The following is an 18999-nucleotide window of genomic DNA, read 5'->3' on the forward strand; positions in this document are numbered from 1 at the left end:
TAGTATTGATCACCTGTTTCAATCCACGCAGAAGACGCCACTAGATGTCTTTCTGTATCTCAGACTGAGAGTTGGGATAAGAAATATTACTCCTGATTTTCCTGCAGAGCTGCAGGTGCTGACCCCACTCCAGCTCATGTTGGAGAGGACCTCGCCTAGACGGTGGTTTCGCTGATCTATAGCTCGGTATACACACAAAGGGTGACCACACCTCCGCCTTCACGAGCGAAATGGGATGTGGAATTGGGCTTCGAGCTGACGGACGAACAATGGAGGGACAGCTGTCTGCAAACTGAACGGGTTTCTGCTAGCAGTAGACTTAGGCTCACACATACATTTTTACACAGACTGTATTATACCCCAGCAAAGATGTACAGGTTCAAGTTGAGGGAAGATGTTAGGTGTGATAGATGTCGCACGGAGGGGGCAGACTTCCTTCATCTGGCGTGGTAGTGCCCTGAGGTGAAAGCATACTGGGATCAAGTATTTCATGCATTGCGCGAAATGCTAGATGCACCTTGAAGGCCACACCGCTTACAGTGCTGCTGGGGTATGCCAAACCAATCCGCTCAGAACACCGCAAATTCACCGCGCTGGTGCTCCTTATGGCTAAGAGACGAATAGTGTGTCGATGGGGCAGAGGTCGGTCGCCAAAGTTTAAGGATTGGATTGCTGATTTGGTATGTGCCAGGAGAGATTCACAACCTATGCAGAGCTACTTCCAATGGCCCCCAGGCCCAGAGATGTGTGGGCCCCACTCCAGTGCTACTTGCTAGGTCACCCAAGGGAGAAAGAGTGATAGACTAAAAGGGACGCATGAGAGGAGGTGTAATGGACAGAGAGGCCTGGGGGTGCAAAGGAGAATGACTGGCCAGGGCAGTGGGGATGATACCTGTTAGAAACAGTGGCAGAGGTTACAGAGCTGCTTCAAGATGTATGGACATTGTTTATACTTCTGTTGCTGTGTTAATATATTTGCTTAGATAGGGAATGACGTTGAGTATTTCGATGCCCATATTACTCACAATGCACGCGGATATTTTGTAATTGTTGTATTGAAAGGTACCTTGAAGGAACACATAAGGGATGTATGAACTGTTGATCTATGCCTGCTCTGTATCACAAAATACTGTAAGATGATGCTATAGAACTGTTCATTTGGAAAACAATAAACAGATGTTTAAAAAAAAAGGATGCCATGAGTTCATTGGGGGTCCAACTCAAGTTTTCGTCTCCATACAGACCTGAGGGTGTTAGTGTTGTGGAACGAATGAACCGAGATTTAAAGCAGTCTTTGACAGCCAAGGTTATAGGTACTGGCAGGAACTGGCTAGCCCATCTCAATAGCGTACAACGTGCACTTAATAATCTCCCTAGAAGGTCTCTGGGTGGGCGTACCCCATACGAAATGCTCTTTGGTATCAAAATGTTCGTCCCGGATCTTGAAGGTCTAGACCAGGTGGCGGCTGCTGCCCCCTTTGTCGTAGATGAACATTGTCATGTTTTACAGAATCTACAAGAGACGAGAGACAGTATTGCAAAGGAACACTGCCCTCCACATCAGAAGCTGCGTTGCAGATTCAGGTAGTTGGCTGGCTACCCCGAGTTGGACAACTGGTTCGAGAGAAGATCGAAAACAAGGAAGAATTTGGTCGCTTATATCGAGCTCCAGTTCCTGTACTTGGCGTGCAGGGCACAAGGACAGTCATTTTACAACCACTTCCAGGCCGTAAAGAAAAAAGGTACATCTCCATTGACAATGTCGAACTACACAGAGTGGCCGATTCTTCGTAGTATGACACCAGCAGTCTCCTGTCCATCTTTTTTGAGACATTCAGTTTTGGCCCCGGCTCCTAATACCAGGCCTGACGTTGACCTCGAGATGCCTACAGTTTGCTATCCTTTATTGAGTTCTCCACCTGATGCTCATCTTGATGAGACTGAATATATTTACCCCACAGACTTATCGATGCCTGATTTGCAAACTTGTTTGGCTACAGAGTCCAGATTTTCATTTTACACTGACTCTAACACATCGAAGACCCCTTCAAAAATTTTGTTTTTGCAACATGGTTCGAAAAACATTTTTTGATTCCTCCTTGGACCTACATTTGGTTGGTGTTTTTTTCAATTTACCAGTTCATGTCAATTGGATTTGTGGTGTATTTTTTCCGTCTTGTCAACTGACACTATGTTGAAGAAAGAACATGTATTCAACACATTAATGGAACATTGGCACCCCATTCCTCATCGCATAGATTGAAGAGGGACCTGGCTTTTGTTAAGATTACTGCTTGGCTCGTCTTAGATGGGATTGTGTGGGATGCTATTAGATTTCAAATCCACGGACCCAGAGAGGTTAATAATGTCCCAAATGTTCTAAGGGTTTCTATGGGTGATGTGATTAAACAAAATATACGCTTTGATGATTGGGATGTTCAGGCCGTAGAAGCTTTGTTTTCTGATTTGAAAAATTATGCTGCCTTTGATGCTGAAGATTTGTATTTAGATTCCGCAAATTACAGTGATTTGTTTTGTTATCAACACTTTGGCAATCACTACCTGCATAAGGCTAACACCAGGAGGAATATGGTTAATTATACACAATGGGAACATTGTCCCGCTCCTGTTGAAGGCAGGTCCAATTCTCTTTTAAAGAGGTTCACCTATTTTACTGATTTTAATCAGCCTATTCCCAATGCATTTTATTTTAAAATGAACGAGAAGTCTACTTCCAAGGTTAGACTTACCTACACGAAATTATTATATTCGAAGTCCTTTATAGATCAATTGGCTGTTGGGGGCTATGAACTGTGGAAGGACACTATTGATCTTAAATCTGTTTGGGGTTCTAAAAGTTGGCAAATGCAAGGCACTGTAGCTTTGCATCGTGCATGTCTCATCTCGAACCATATGTTGTTTTTGAATTCTACAATTTCACAAACGTCTTGCTTTGGATTGGCTACTTCTAAAAAAATTAAATGCTCCTTCTTTTCCTGATTTAGAGGAATACTCTGGTTGGGATAATAATAACAACTTTTCAATTAGAGATTTACAGATGCCTTTATTGAATTCTAGTTTTAACATATCCAGTTCGGATCCTAAGAGTTGGTTGCTGTGGCACAAAAGTGCAGATTCTTGCCAACATCATTTTCTGGGTTTAGCTCAAGGCTACACACAGGTTAGGGTGGACCCCGTTTTGAAAGTGGCCATTCTGTGACTACCTATTCAGTAGGCAAATTATGTCAGAGTTGGCTCAAACATTCTACTTTAGCATCAGTTAAGCTGCATTTATCTAAATTGACTGACAATGTTAATCTGAATGATTTTCTCAAGGGCCCTGCTTCCGGCAGATCTAAAAGATGGATATATGGTATTTACAACAAAGTTTGGAATCTGTCCCAGATTGAGGCTGCTTCTCGCATTAGGGCAATAGATCAAGCAAATTTAGTAAAAGTGCTAGCAGTTGTAGATAACAGCATTAACACGCTTTCTTCCCGCATTTACACATTCGATAATATCATTTCGTCTGTTGTTGATATTGTGCCAAGAGGATTTGTCTGTTTTGTACTATGGTCAAAATCAATTGCATTCTATTATGCAATTTGCCTGGACTTTGCAGACGTTGAAGTCAGGAAAAGTGCCCTGGCACTACATGAATACATCATCATTGTTTGCCCCTTTTAATTTGACTGAAAAGCAACGTTTTATGTCTATGAAAGATGCAACTTTTTCTATGTTACATATTGAGAAGTTGGAACCTTTGCCGTTTTCTGTGGCCGAGACAAATTCTGCTGTGTGGCTTATCCATGGGCTGATAACTTTACCTTTTCCTCTGTTCAAGTTCGAGGCCTGCATGAAGTACTACGCAATTGGCAGATGTGAACCTTTGGGCACCGCTTATCTTCATGTAGCTTGGTCACTACCATTTACCTATAGGTGCCTTAGGGAGGGAAAAGAGGTTTATTTGAATGGAGAGGATTGCATTACAACACCAGATCACTTATTAATGTTTAGGAATATCCAATTTCATGGCTCTTGTAATCAGAATGAGCCAAATTTAGCCTGTATTTTAAAAGGTACACCGGCACCTGCTATCATACCCACATTCACATTACTAGCAAACGGTAGTCATTTACTTTTAAATAATGAGGATTGTTGTGGGATGGTAGCCGGCATTCCTTACGAGGTTACAGTCAGTGAACGTGTAGTCTGCTGTAAAACCGTAATGTTTCCTCCTCCACATGGGAAGCTCGATGTTTCCATCTGGCCGTCGATTCCGACCTTGAAAGCAGAGTTCAACAAGATGAGTCGCATAAGAGCTCTTTTGTCTCAAAAAGAAGTCGCCCTCACATCTGCTTGTGTAACATTTGTCCTTCACATGGTAAACACCAGCACAGAAGTGCATGCTTTATTAAATACGGATTTGCCCTTGCATTTCGGTGAATTAATTCACACTATCTTTAATGCGTCCTCCACCACAGGGCTGGCTCACTTTTTTAAAGTTGTTAGCAGTGGCCTTGTGACTTCTTTTCAAACTAGATTTGGTGGGTTCCTGGCATGTTTTCATTTGATTTTTTCCAGCATTTTTGGTGGATTTCCCTTAATTCTCGCTCTGGTTGCAGGCGTGCTTCTGTTGTTTTGTTTATTTCAAAATGGATGCATGTCCTGTGTTGCGAGAAGATCTGTCAGGGCTTTTGCTGCTCCCCAACCGAATGCTTGAATTTTATGGAGCGCTGCCTCTTGCTACATTGAGTGCAGCTTATGGATTATCGTTTCGATTTTCCTTTTTCACATGGATCCAGCCTGTCTTTCATTGCCTGAGTTGCGATTTTGACTGGGCCCTGGATTTGTGTCTCTGCAATACGGTATCTCCCAACGCGGATTATGATCAACTGATGAGTTGTCATGAAGTGCTTTGTTCTGGCGGAGGGATTATGCCTTTGCAGTGATGCATGGAGTCCTGGGACGTTGGAATGTGTTCGCAGTGGCCCATGATTTCTTGGTATGCAGTTACATTTAAGAAGACCAGAGTTGTACTCTGACGGTGCTAGAGGCTCTGGTTATTGGGGAACATGTATGTTCTTTCCCATTGCTAAATTGGAGGGCTGAAATGTTTTCCGATGAGAACAATAACTTCCTATTGGAGGCTGTTGCGACATACTTTGCATATACATTGTTGGAGTGAGATGTGTTATCGTTTCTCTCTCTTCCGTGACTGAGGTCACATGTTAGACATCATATTTTTTTTTTCTCTCGTCTTATGTGGATATAATTGCTTGATTTGAAGTACTTTCTATTTTTGTAGTTTGCTCCCATTTTTTCACATGTGGCAATTTGAACTTGGTTCTGACTATTGTTCTTGAACTCTGCTTTCCAAGTTTGCCCCCTTCTTATCGGTGCTCAGATCAAGGGAGGGTGTTGTGGGGCTGAGCCTTGCATTCACACTGTGTTAAGTTGACATGAGTTTACTAGAAGTGTAAACGACATTTTTCCTTTCTGCTGCCTTTTGCACACCCTGACTCAAATACTGGAGCATGCTGACCAAATGTCGTGGATCAACAACAGCCTTCGCAGTTATCTTACAGTACCCCATCCTAGGAGACCGAGGCTATATATGCTTCCTAAAGTTCATAAATACCTAAGTGACCCTCCCTTCCGCCCCATAGTCTCCGTGTGCGATTCTATTTTTGCACCAGCGGGACGTTTGGTGGATCATTCTTTGCAAAATGTGTTCAATCTTGGTGTAGTTACGTCCAAGACACTACCCATTTTTTAAATCGCCTACAAGAAATTCAAGACCAGTATTCCTCTTCTTGGCTAATGTGTACAATTGATGTCACATCATTGTACACATCTATACTGTTGAGAGATGGGATAGAAGCTTGCGAATGGGCGTTTTTATAACAGCCTAACACGAGTGTTGATAAAGTTTTTTTGCTCGAGTTGTTAACAATCTGTCTTCAACACAGCTACCTCAAGTGGAAAGATGATTTCTACTTACAAGTGAGCGGAACCTCGATGGGTTTTTCGGGGGCTCCCTCGTACGCAAATACCTTTATGTCGCAGTTTGAAAATGAGCACATTTTTAAGCAAGATCACTTGAGTTCCAACCTGGCGTTCTACGTCAGGTTCATAGATGATATGTTTTTGATTTGGAAGAATTCAAGAGAAGCATTGGAACAATCCATCACGGAACTAAACACCAAGTATGAGAGGATTAAATTCACCCACAGCATCAGCCAAGACAGCATTTCTTATTTGGATGTATTGATACACAAAGGAATTGACAGCTTCGAGACATATGTTTATACCAAGTCCACTGACAAAAACAATTTATTGTTGTACACCAGCTTCCATCCACCAGGCTGATGCAAAATCTTCCATATTCACAGATGTTAAGGATGAAAAGAATCACTTCTGACCAAAACAAATTGGTGATCACTTTGCAAGAACAGAATGACAGATTCAAGAAGCGGGGTTATCCCCAATCTATATTGTCACAAGCAGCCTGTAAAACACAGTTACAAGATCGCAAAAGTTTGCTACAAACAAAAGTCAAGAGTGATACCACCAGACATGTATTTGTATCCAAGTTCTCCACCAGATCGAACGCCATCAAGAAAATCATTAAATTTAGATGGGATGTACTTAAAAATGAACCAGATTTTCATGGGCTGTTCACAGAAGAACCGTTATTCGCATACACTCTAAGCAAAAATATCAACGACATATTATCGCCTAAGCAGATAGAACAACAGCAATTTCAAGGTATGCGCAAATGTCATAACTGCGTACATTGCATCAATGTAATTGTGGGCAATGTAATTCATCATACGCACTCTGGAAAGACTATTACACTCGGACACAATGGGGATTGTAACACATCTAATGTGATCTACACAATTAAATGTCCCTGTGGACTTTTATATGTTTGCAAAACTTCACAGAAAGTCAAAATCAGGGTTACTGAACATAAGAGCACTATTCGGACTAAAAGCACAAAATCATATTTCACTGCACACTGCACAGAACATCACCACTCTAATGCTCAGCTCAAATTCACTATCTTAGAAACGTTGGCGTCCAAACCAGGTCAAGATGCTAGTAGATTGCTTGCACAGAGGGAACCTTGGTGGATCAAGCATTTACAGACCCTCACACCAGGGTGCCTCAATGATAGGATTGAATTACAGTGTTTTTTTAAATTACTTTACATATTCAGTCTTGCTGTTTTCACCAGCAACGCATGTTGTCAGTGCACGTGCGAGCGCTGTTCTGGTTCAGATTGTACGTGTGTCTTCTTTTAGCCAATTGCAAAATTTCCCATGTGTTTGTTTCTGGAAGCAGAACTCCATTTCCTATTCTTTTTTATCACTAATATTCATCTACTTCCCACTGATTGTTTTCTATCAGCACTGCTTCCAAGCCAGCATGTGTTTATAACCAGTTTTTCTGGGTGTTTGTTTTTCTCTTGGTAATTATTTCATTTCACTTCACATTTTTTATTCTTTATTTCTATCCAGTGGTGTTCACATTTTCTTGACAAGTTTACATTTTCGATTAGCACGTAGTGTTAACATGTGAAATTCAGTCGCATGAATTACGAGCAAACTCAGCATCTAACACTCCAAGATGTCCGCCATAACCAGTCCGCTCTCGGTTTCCATTATTTACCGAGCATCAACGCTTTCGCGTTTATTAAGCTCAACCACAGTGAAGCGGCTCACGCTTCAGTGCAGAGACGCTGGTGCGATTACGAAGGATCTTTTTCACTCGTGTTAGGTAAGATTAGTTTGTACGCGATCGTTTTCCTTTGGGAAATTGTGTGGTTTGTTGGTCTTAAGGCAGTTTTTCTTCGTGTTTTTCCAGGATACATTTTGTTGTTGGCAACTACAGTGTATGGAGTAACTTTACCCGTATGCCAGTGATGGCAACAGAACGTGATTGAATTATTAGCCATTCCAGCCCCCGGTGTATGCCAGATTTGAGAACATAGTACATACGATTTTCCAGGTAAAGATCTGTACTGGTCAACAACACAGGTGTTCCTACAATTTAGTAACACATTATAGTATGCCAATTATTTTTATTTGTTTAACGCAGCAGCAGAGAGCAGATTTTTCATCGTGAGAGGTGTTGGAGTTGTAGCTACTTTTGTTCTCTTTTAAGTATGTTTCTTTGTGTATCCAATAGTCAGATATGGTCTGGAGTTGCCTAGTCTAGTCTCCTGACCAGTAGATATTGTGTCTTTCTTGCATACAGTGACAACAGTTATTCACAGCAAGAAGAGGATTCTCATTTGGATTTAGTGGTCACATGTGAGTGTTGCCTGCAGGCTGTCGGCAGTGAGAGAATAAGTTGTTCACCACAGCATGAACTAATGAATCACTGTTCTTTCTTTTCACCTTAGTTTAACAATTTTTCAGTTATTTTGGTGCACTATCTGTTATTCAACTTTTCTCACGGCGGTTTATTTCTCCCTTTCTTTTCATAATTGTACTCATTTTCCCTGCAATTGACTATGAGCAGTTACACTAGAGGTATCAGTTTTGTTTCTTCTCCACATCACTGGTGTCACCCTTGGTCACTCTGACGTTGCCTTTGATCAGTTATAACATCTATTTATTATGAATATCGATCATATGTTTGATTATGGATTCATTTTTTTGTTCAACAGTGCCCCTGAAGAAGGGATTTAATCCCGAAATGCATTGGGCATGACCAAGTATTTTGAACAATACTGAAGTATTTCGATTGCATCACTGTTTGATTTACATGATTTTCTGTACATAATTGAATCAATATTTTTTTCTGTATGAATAAGTTTGTTTTCAATACAATCGCAAAATTCCAGTTTTGTATGTCTTGTGATCAAATTTTTGAATAATTTCTGATTAATTTTTTTCATAAAAATCTGTTTCCAAACATACGAATATGTACCTTGACAGTTTAATACTTTAATCTCAGCAGTGTGCCTGGCATACTGGTGGTATTCCACCAGCTATTTCTCTAGTCTTTGGCTGGCAGCCTATCCACCAGGCAGCACGCATCCTTTGAGTACATTACATTAAATTGGTTTTCAGTTAGACTAAATAGGGAGTGCCCAGACCCACCATAATCATTGCCTCTTGCACACGGCACACGTTATAATAAATGTTTAGAGTTTAGCAGAGTGTTTTGCTTCACACGAGAATAATATGTTTTTCTATATTAGCAGCCTTGCTTGGTAAGCTTTGTCTGAACAGTGAGTGCTGAGGCCTTCAAGGTTATTTCAACACAGTAGTTGTTGTTCGGACTGATCAGCGCACGTTCTAGACATAACATATATGCAGCTGCGGCCACCTCTGATTTTGGCGCGTTTAATAATGCACTGTGTAGGCATGATCACACAAACTTGGAGAACATTCGCATGCTTAGAGCTGGTGCAGAATCTGATGTGATCCATTTCTGCTAGTACCAGAGGTATGGGCCCGCCTTTGTAATCCCAAGAGATCTTCTTATGATATAAAATAACCTACTAGCAAGGGAGGGTGAAATATAGGTATATTTTAAACCTGTTACCATTTAGCATTATAACATGCTTTCTCCCTTTGTATTTTATGGAATAGTAACTATGCTGATAATCTTGTTGCTAATAATATGTCTGCTTGTATTAGCTAAGATACTGCGCATGAGAACACAGCATTAGAAATAAACATTTCAAACTTGCATATGTCTTCATTTACTCCCTGTTTTGGACTGGTATGATAGTATAACGAAAGAGTGTTCATGTGTTCCACATTGCCTGAGGTAATCTAAGTTCCATGTTCTGGGTTGTCTAATCATTGGTGTTATGGAAGAGCCAATGAGACACTGATGCTAGTCTGGTAGGGTATGTTGGGTACTAAGGTGAGTTTTGGCACATCCTAATTCACTGAGGTTCCACGTTTCTATGCACAGTTCTCTGTAGGAGCCGAATCTCTGATACAGAACTGAACCTGAAAAGAAAAACATCAATAAGGGAACATATAGGAAACTAGGTGCTCAACACCCCATACCCCCTTTTGCCCTTACATACTGCTGGAAACAATAAGAAGACCATTCACCCAGACCCACAATTTGCTCCATGGACCAACCATTCCTGCCTGCCTCCGTGGCCGCCTGATTCAAAAAGAGTGGGCGCCGTAGTCTGTATCTACCAATCCCAGTCTGGCAAGTGCTTTCCTCAGAATTGTCAACAGCTTAAATGCCGTCACCTGGTCACCTTGGGATCCCTTGAAAACCTCACCCGCAGGAGTCACTCGGTGCCCAATCAATCAATCAATCAATCAGTGACACTTGTAAAGCGCGCTACATACCCGTGGGGTCTCAAGGCGCTGGGGGGGGGGGAGCCGCTACTGCTCGAACAGCCAGGTCTTCAGCTTCTTCCTGAAGGAGAGGTGGTCTTGGGTCAGGCGCAGGTCGGTCGGGAGGGAGTTCCAGGTCTTGGCGGCCAGGTGGGAGAAGGACCTTCCTCCTGTAGTCGCTCTTCGGATGCGGGGGACGTGGTTGGCTGATCGGAGGTGGCGTTTGGGAGCGTAGAAGTTGACTCGGCTGTTGAGGTAGCTCGGGCCTTGGTCGTGTAGGGCTTTGTGTGCGTGGGTGAGGAGGCGGAAGGTGATTCTTTTGTTGACGGGGAGCCAGTGAAGGTCTCGCAGATGTCCGGAGATGTGGCTGGTTCGTGGGATGTCGAGGATGAGTCTGGCTGAGGCGTTCTGGATCCGCTGGAGTCTCTTCTGGAGCTTGGCGGTGGTCCCGGCGTAGAGGGCGTTGCCGTAGTCCAGTCGGCTGGTGACGAGGGCCTGGGTGACGGTCTTCCTGGTCTCGGTGGGGATCCACCAGAAGATCTTCCGTAGCATGCGTAGGATGTTGAAGCATGCCGAGGAGACGTTGTTGACTTGCCTGGTCATGGAGAGGGAGGAGTCCAGGATGAAGCCCAGGTTGCGTGCATGGTCTGTCGGTTTGGGTGCGGTGCCCAGGGCGGGAGGCCACCAGGAGTCGTCCCAGGCGGAGGGAGAGGAGCCCAGGATGAGGACCTCCGTCTTGTCCAAGTTCAGTTTCAGGCGGCTGGTCGTCATCCACTCGGCTACCTCTTTCATCCCTTCGTGCAGGTTGGCTCTGGCGGCGGCGGGGTCGTTGGTCAGGGAGAGGATCAGCTGGGTGTCGTCGGCGTAGGAGATTATGCTGAGGTTGTGTTTGCGTACGATGGCCGCGAGGGGGCTCATGTAGACGTTGAAGAGGGTGGGGCTCAGAGATGATCACACAGTTTCGTACCCCATGCTACTGGGCAAAAGCTCTCTAGTGGGTACACTAGCAGGAGAACTGTTATTCCTCTGGACCTCTGATCCAATTTTGAACAACGCAGGTGTGCCCCTACTTCCGATGCTTGAAAATCAACTTCCCCCCATAGCAACCCCCACTACCCCCAACAATTCTGACACATTGAGGGCTCCAAAAAACATCAATGTATTCAAAGTGGAAAACAAAATGGCTTCATGTGCCAAAGAGCAAATGGCTGGCAAAATCCACATCACCGTGAAAAAAACCTGCCACGTAAGAGGCTTTCTCTTGTTCCCCGCACACCCCTGCTCCCTAGCCCAAACATCCAACATCCACTTGGCCAATTCCCCCGCCGATGGAGCGTACACACAGAACATCTTTCCCATTAAAGTGATGCTTGCCAACCTACCTGAGATCGTGACTCGAGAAAGGCCTTTCTCCATCAAAAACAGAATTAACTGCTCCACATCTTCAATTCTTTCCCACTCCCTAAATCTCCTACAAGCCCTTGTACTCAAAAATTCATCCCAAGCCTGGACATACACCTTCTGTGTGGGTAAAGCCAGATACCCTACCACCAGCTACAACATATTCTGTCTCCTACTGTCCATAACTCCGGTGGCATGTGCGGCTTGACCCTGTCCACTTCCATGGCCAGTCCATGGAACCTCTCCCACGGTGAACAAGACAAAGCATCTGTGATGTCCTTGTACACACATGCAAAAGAAACAAATGATGGAAGGAATGCTGGACAATGCAAACATTCACCCCCAGTCACAAGGTAAATCCATCATTTGTTTGCTCACCACACCACCCCAGTTTGGACCCAGCCGTATGCAAATCAGTCCTGACCCTGTTCCTTGTGGGAACAGTCCAGCCCGAACTGCCAAGCCAGGTCCTCCATGGACCGGAAACAAGCATCCTAGGTCCGGTTTCAGGGTTTCACCCCTCATCGGCCAGGATAGCTGGAATCCAGTGGCACAGCGAGCCCGGCAGCCACGTCTGGCATACCCGGCGCACTTAGGGCACACAAATGATGGACGGAATGCAGAACAAATCAAAACATTCACCCCCAGGGGGCGTGGCTAGTGGCCGGCAAGATGGCTGCTTGCTGTGAAGGATCCGGGAAGAGGTGCCCTTCCTAATCAATCCAGACATCTATCCTGAACTCTGATGAGAGGCGGGGGCTCCCGCAAACGTCCGTGACCGAGTGGCATCGACTGCCGCGGTTCCGGGAAAAATCCGCCGACGGAAACCGGGGTCTGCTGCAACCACAGGGTGGTGGCCTGCTCCTTCTGAGGAAGCCGGGCCTCGATAAGAACACTCACCCGAACAGGCTCCGGGGGAGCCTGCGCGACTGAGGCGGCGGTGGGGCTGCCCCAGGTCCATCCATCGATGACGATAGGAGACTGGCGCGCACTCATAATTGCCAGCAGTACAGAGGGACCAGCAGCAATATCACATAACCTGGGGGCGTACATCGAGGCACAGAGGGGCCTGCGTGTGTGAGAGGCCGGGCCCGTATTTACAGCTCTCGCCGGGCCCTCTCCGCGCGGAGACGCAGAGAGAGACTAAGAACTCGCTGGAGTGACGGGGTCACAGCGAGAGGTACGTCCCGACCCCCCCCCACCCCCCGGAGGCATATCCTGAGCCAGCTGATCCTCGGGCTACACGGAGGACTCAGACCTTGGACTACAGGGATACTACATGTGCGGAAGCCCTAAAACACTAAGACTGGGCTCATTGGCCGCTCTGCAATCGGATTACGACCGGACAAGGACACTTGCATCATGCCCCCGCCCTCCTCCACGCCCCCGGTCCTGGAAGTGGGGAATCATTGACCCTTACAGATCACAATATCATCTCTAGGGGAGAGACCTTGGTTCCCATTGACCCCTACCCTGGTGGAGTTGTGGCCCCCCCAGGCCACGACTGAAACGTTCTCGCTTCCCCCCCCTCGGTCAGCAAACACACCGGAGATCCTGTGCGGGGCGCAGCAAACAAAGGACCGACACACCTCGGGGAGACGTTGGTCACACGCACCATCACGGTAGCTGGCGTCATTGCACGACGGTCCCCACTGACGACCCAGGGTGACGCCATGACGGGCAGAGGCCCCAGGAATCAAAATGCACAAGCCAGGCTGGATAAATACGCCTACGCAAAAGACTTTCCACCGCTGCCGGAGGGGAAAAACTCGTCGGGTGGGGCAACAGGAGATGCAACCGCCAAAAAAGTAACTCTGGAAGGCATAATGGCAGCACTCGCCAGCGTACAGACCACGGTGGGTTCCATCTCCACCGATGTATTATTACTCCGGGCAGACTTCCAGAAAATCACCACCAGGGTTGCGGAGGTGGAGCAGACCACAAAGACTTTGATCATCAACACGGCAGAATTACAGAAGACTGTCTCACGACTCGAAACGGAGAACAAAATGCTGCCCGAAAAACTGGACGACCAGGAAGGACGCTCACGCAGAAATAACGTCCGCATTTTGGGCATTCCAGAGACTGAAGGTACCCAGGCCATGGACTTATATGTGAAGGAATTGATAAAAACCAGACTGCAGCCGAAGGGACTTTCCACTTTCTTTTCGGTGGAGCGGGCGCATAGGGTGCCGGGTGGAAGGGCCAAACCAGGGACGCCCCCCAGACCGGTGCTCGCACGCCTGTTCAATTTCCGAGACAGAGACATCATCCTCCAGGCTGCGCGAGTATCCCCGCAAATTTGTCTGCTTACCTCCTCAATCTCCTTCTTCCCTGACTATACGGCGGCGGTTTCAAAGTGCCGTCGCAGTTTCCTGGAGGTCAAAAAGGCATTACGAGCCCGAGAGGTGCCCTACTCAATGCTGCTTCCAGCAAAGCTGAGGGTTGTGGCAGAGGGGAAGACATGGTTCTTCGAGACACCTGAGGAGACCGATCACTGGCTTGAGGGATGGCGGAAGACGGGCAGACCCCGACGCGGAAACAGAGGGCATCGCCACCGGACCGACGACGAGGAAGTGGGCAGCCAAGAACTTTTTCCGTCTGAAGAGGACAACTCGCAGAGAGTAGACGCAGACGACCTCGGCAATGGATGAACCAGACCTGCGGACAACGAACTTTAACTAGGACACCTGTTTGTAAATGTCACTGTACATAAGCCGGCTCTGGACACTGGGCTGATGCGGGCCCGGCCGGAAAGGAAGGGAAACACTCTCACCGGACTTCGTACCCCCTACAAGCAAGTACACTGTTTTGGGTTGAGATGAAGCACTCTGCTATGTTGGGGTGGTGGGCAGTTAGAAGTCCGTCGGGCATGGAGGCAGGGAGGAGGGTTGGATTCTGGGGTTGGGAAGTTCATGTTTTTCATTTTTCAGTTTTGGTTTATATCGGAACAGACACCATAGCATGGTGTTTACAGGTTGATAGATCCTCACATGACATGACTGGGTTACAATCCCCGTATGCCTCTCATCACTCAAATGGCGACAGACACACCTCACACTAACGCCCGGGCAGAGGCCCCAGTGGTCCCGGTGGCCCCACTCACACTGCTTACGTGGAACGTACACGGACTAGGGAACAAAATTAAAAGAGGGTTAGTACTGCGAGCCCTGAAACGTCAGGCTCCCACGCTGGCACTTCTGCAGGAGACACACCTCACGGGCGCGGCATGTAAGGTGATGGATAGATGGGGGTTCAAAATGGTGGTACACTCCAAGTTCTCAACAGGGTCTAGAGGAACGGGTATCCTGTTATGAAAGAACTATCCCTTTATAGTTCTACAAACCAGACATGATGATCAGGGGAGGTTTGCTGCACTGCATGGTTAGTGGGAGGGTAGACTCATTAATGTAGTGTCAGTATATATCCCCCCTGCGCTGCAAGCTTTGGCGCTCCCGGCCCTCAGTGAATTTTTGTTATCTCTGCCTATCGACGACCTTCTCATTGGAGGAGATTTTAATGCAACGATGGATGCCAACGTAGACAGGCACCCAATGAGGGCCTTAACACCCGAAGTCTTCCGCCTACAGAGCTTCTCAGAAGCGTTAGGACTGGTGGACGTATGGAGACATAAACACTCTGTAGCAAAACAATACACATTCCACTCTTCAGTACACAACAGTTTATCTAGGATAGATTACTTCTTGGCCTCAGAGCCCAGTCTACAACATATAGAGACTGTTGATATTTGGCCTAGGGGTGTCTCTGACCATTCGCCAGTAGTATTAACATACTCTTCCCACCACACTTCCCGCAAACGACTTTACCCGATTTATCCAGGTTACTTACGGGTCCCGCAGATACGGAAGGAACTGCGTAAGACCACCAAACATTTCTTTGCTGAGAACGTAGCCTCGGTTAGCTCCCCAGTCATCCTGAGGGAGGCCTACAAGACAGTCCTCAGGGGACAGGCTATAGCCTCCATCACGGGGTACAAACGCACGAAACACCAAGACCTCATAACTTTGGAACAGGGGTTGCAAGCAGCAGACACTGAACATACGGCTGACCCAACACCCGACTGGGCACACACCCTTCACCTAAAACAACAACAATACAGGGAACACCTTAGGCAAGAGACGATGACCGCCCTTACAGCAACCAGACATAAAATCTATGACTTAGGTGATAAGGTGGGGAAGTTATTAGCCTGGCTGGACAGGAGGGCACGTGGGGCCAGGACTATAGCACAACTACGAACGGCCGAGAGTAATCTTACATCGTACCCGGGGGCCATAGCGCACACACTGGCTGAGCATTTCCGGGCGGTGTACGCTTCATCCTCGATTGCCTCAGAGGTTGAAGCCGCAATTTTTCTGCGGGACATGGAACTGCCTCGACTTGAGCTGGAAGCTTCCTCGGAGCTTGAGACGGAACTTACCGTAGAAGAAGTGGGCGCTGCTATTAAATCGTTACAATCCGGGATCCCGTTAGAGCTATACAAACTTATGACACACACTCTCTGCCCCCACCTACTTGATATGTACAATGACAGTCTGGAGCGGGGGCTACTACCTCTGGACCAAAGAATGGCCACGATTGTGGCTATTCTGAAACCCGGGAAGCCCCTGTCGGAGTGTCTCTCCTACCGCCCAATATCGCTACTCAATGCGGAGTCAAAAATATTAGCTAAAGTGCTCGCCAATAGATTACAAGCACACCTTACCAAATTAATTCACCCGGACCAGTCCGGCTTTATGCCCAACAGAAATACTGCACTTAATCTCAGACGCCTACATAGCGCGTTAGCTCGGGAACATGTCCTGTCTGAACCGTCAGCAGTCCTTTCACTAGACGCAAGAATGGCCTTTGACATGGTGGAATGGGTCTACCTTTTTGCGGTTCTTCCACGCCTGGGCTTCGGCCCCAAGTTTTGTGCGTGGATCCGGCTTCTCCACACAGATCCGGTGGTGTGCGTGGCAGTGAATGGACATCTCTCAGAAATTATACCACTGACAAGAGAAACTCAACAGGGCTGCCCTTTATCGCCGTTTCTCTTTGAGCTGGTATTAGACCCCCTGGCGGCGCAACTTAGAGAGACCCCTCTTCTGCGAGGTATTAAATGGGCGGAGGATTGGGAGGACCGCATTTCCCTCTACGCGGATGACATTCTGGTGTATCTTACGGACCCAGAAGGCGCTCTACCGGTATTACTTAAGATCTGCGATGCAGTTTCTGGATACACCATAAACTGGTCTAAGTCAGTTCTATACCTACTTAAGGGACCTGTGCCGCGACTTCCCCCACACTGTCCACTGGCAGTGACCCAAGATCCATTCAAGGATCTGGGCATACATATAAGGAAGGAACCTGCAGCCTTCTTCTCCAAAAACCTGGCACCCTCCTTGGAGCGCTTGCGTAGAGATGTGGCGCACTGGGAATCACTACCCCTGGCGCTGCTGGGGAAAGCAGCTTTATTTAAAATGATGGGTCTGCCCTATTTTTTATATGCGCTGGAAAATACGCTGGTTCTGGTACCCTTGAGATACTTTAAACAAATAGCAGCATTGGTGTCCACGCTCCTCTGGGGTGGCAGTCCGGCACGCATTGCACAGGCAAAGTTGCCCCGCAGCTGGTACGACGGTGGCGTAGCACTTCCCAATATACACCTCTATTATTGGGCGGCACACCTCAAAGTCATAAACCAGTGGGTACACGCCCCTTAGACAGACCCTGCATACAAGGCGGATAGGGCACAGATAGGAACAGACAATATGCTGGCGGCCCTGTATAACAAGAGACGGGCACAGAAACTAGAGGGCCCGACAAAGTACACAGTCATGCTGTGGTACGCAGAGCAAGCGCATTTGGGATGGAGAGAGACCATCACCAAACTCACTCCTCTTTGGGATGCACAGCAGCTAGGATCACTCAGGAACAACTGGGGGTTTGAGCACTGGGACAGTATAGGTATATCCACAGTGGACGACCTATGGGACAAGGGGACGGTCATCCCTTTTGATCAGCTTAGGCGACAATACGAACTTGCACCTACCGAAATATTCCGTTATATACAAATTCGACACACACTCCTGGCAGTACTACCACAGGACGAAGACATACCTGAGGCTTCTCCCCTAGAAGATAGACTATTTACAGATTTCTTGCCCAAACGTGCCACATCATTCACATATCACAAATTAATTAATAACCTATCGGATTACACGGCAACCTTAAAAGATAAGTGGACCGCAGACATTGGCGCCATGGATGAGACAGAATGGCAGGAGGCACTCGCCTCGCCCAGGGAGGTGGGAATTCCGGCCAGACTCAGGCTCGTTCAACTTAAAATCTTACATCGATCCTACCTCACCAGAAGTATGCTCCACAAAATAGGTAGGGCACAACATCCATACTGCCTTAGGGGATGCGGGGATGAGGGCTCCTTTTTCCATAAAATCTGGGATTGCCCACTGATAACTGACTATTGGTGCAAGATTCTACGAATGATATACCAGATATGAGTGTCTCGCTACTGCCTGAACCACGCAGATGCCTCATAAATATATGGGAACCTAACGACTTATCACGACACGGACAAACATGGGCGACGCTAGGCCTCACGGTAGCCAAACGGAATGTGGCGCAGAAATGGGGAGCCATTGAACTGCCCTTGTTGGAGGCTTGGTGTAGGGACATGGATGCCACTATGGTTACTGAGAGGACTGTCTATATAAATCGGAAATGCCCCCGAAAGTGGACCAAAATATGGACTGCATGGAATACCTACAGGGGGGACATCTGCGACCCCATTCCTGAATCTGATGTTGATAGCTCAGATGATGATTCCGTGGATGATTGAAAAGGCGGGGTGGGTGGAGTGTTTTTTAGATCACATTTTGATTGCCGGGGGAGGGAAAGGGGTAGATGAGAATTTATGTTTAAAATGCTTTATATTTAATGTGACCTTGAAAGCTATACATGCGGCTTGTCTTACTGATGATTGTTATATAACCAATAAAAACATTTTCAAAACAAAAAAACATTCACCCCCAGTCAAGAGATGTGGGTTAAATCATTCATTCTTTTGCTCACCATGCCACCCCAGCTTAGACCTAGCCATATGCAAATCAGTCTTGACCCTGTGCCTCATGGGAACAGTTCAGCCCGAACTGCCAAGCCAGGTCCACCCTGGATTGGAAACAAGCATCCTAGAACCGGTTTCAGGGTTTCACCCCTCATCAGGATAGCTTGTAATACTCATAAAGAG

The sequence above is a fragment of the Lissotriton vulgaris genome, chromosome 3_1 (genome assembly GCF_964263255.1).
Source record: "Lissotriton vulgaris chromosome 3_1, aLisVul1.2, whole genome shotgun sequence".
NCBI classification, from domain to species: Eukaryota; Metazoa; Chordata; class Amphibia; order Caudata; family Salamandridae; genus Lissotriton; species Lissotriton vulgaris.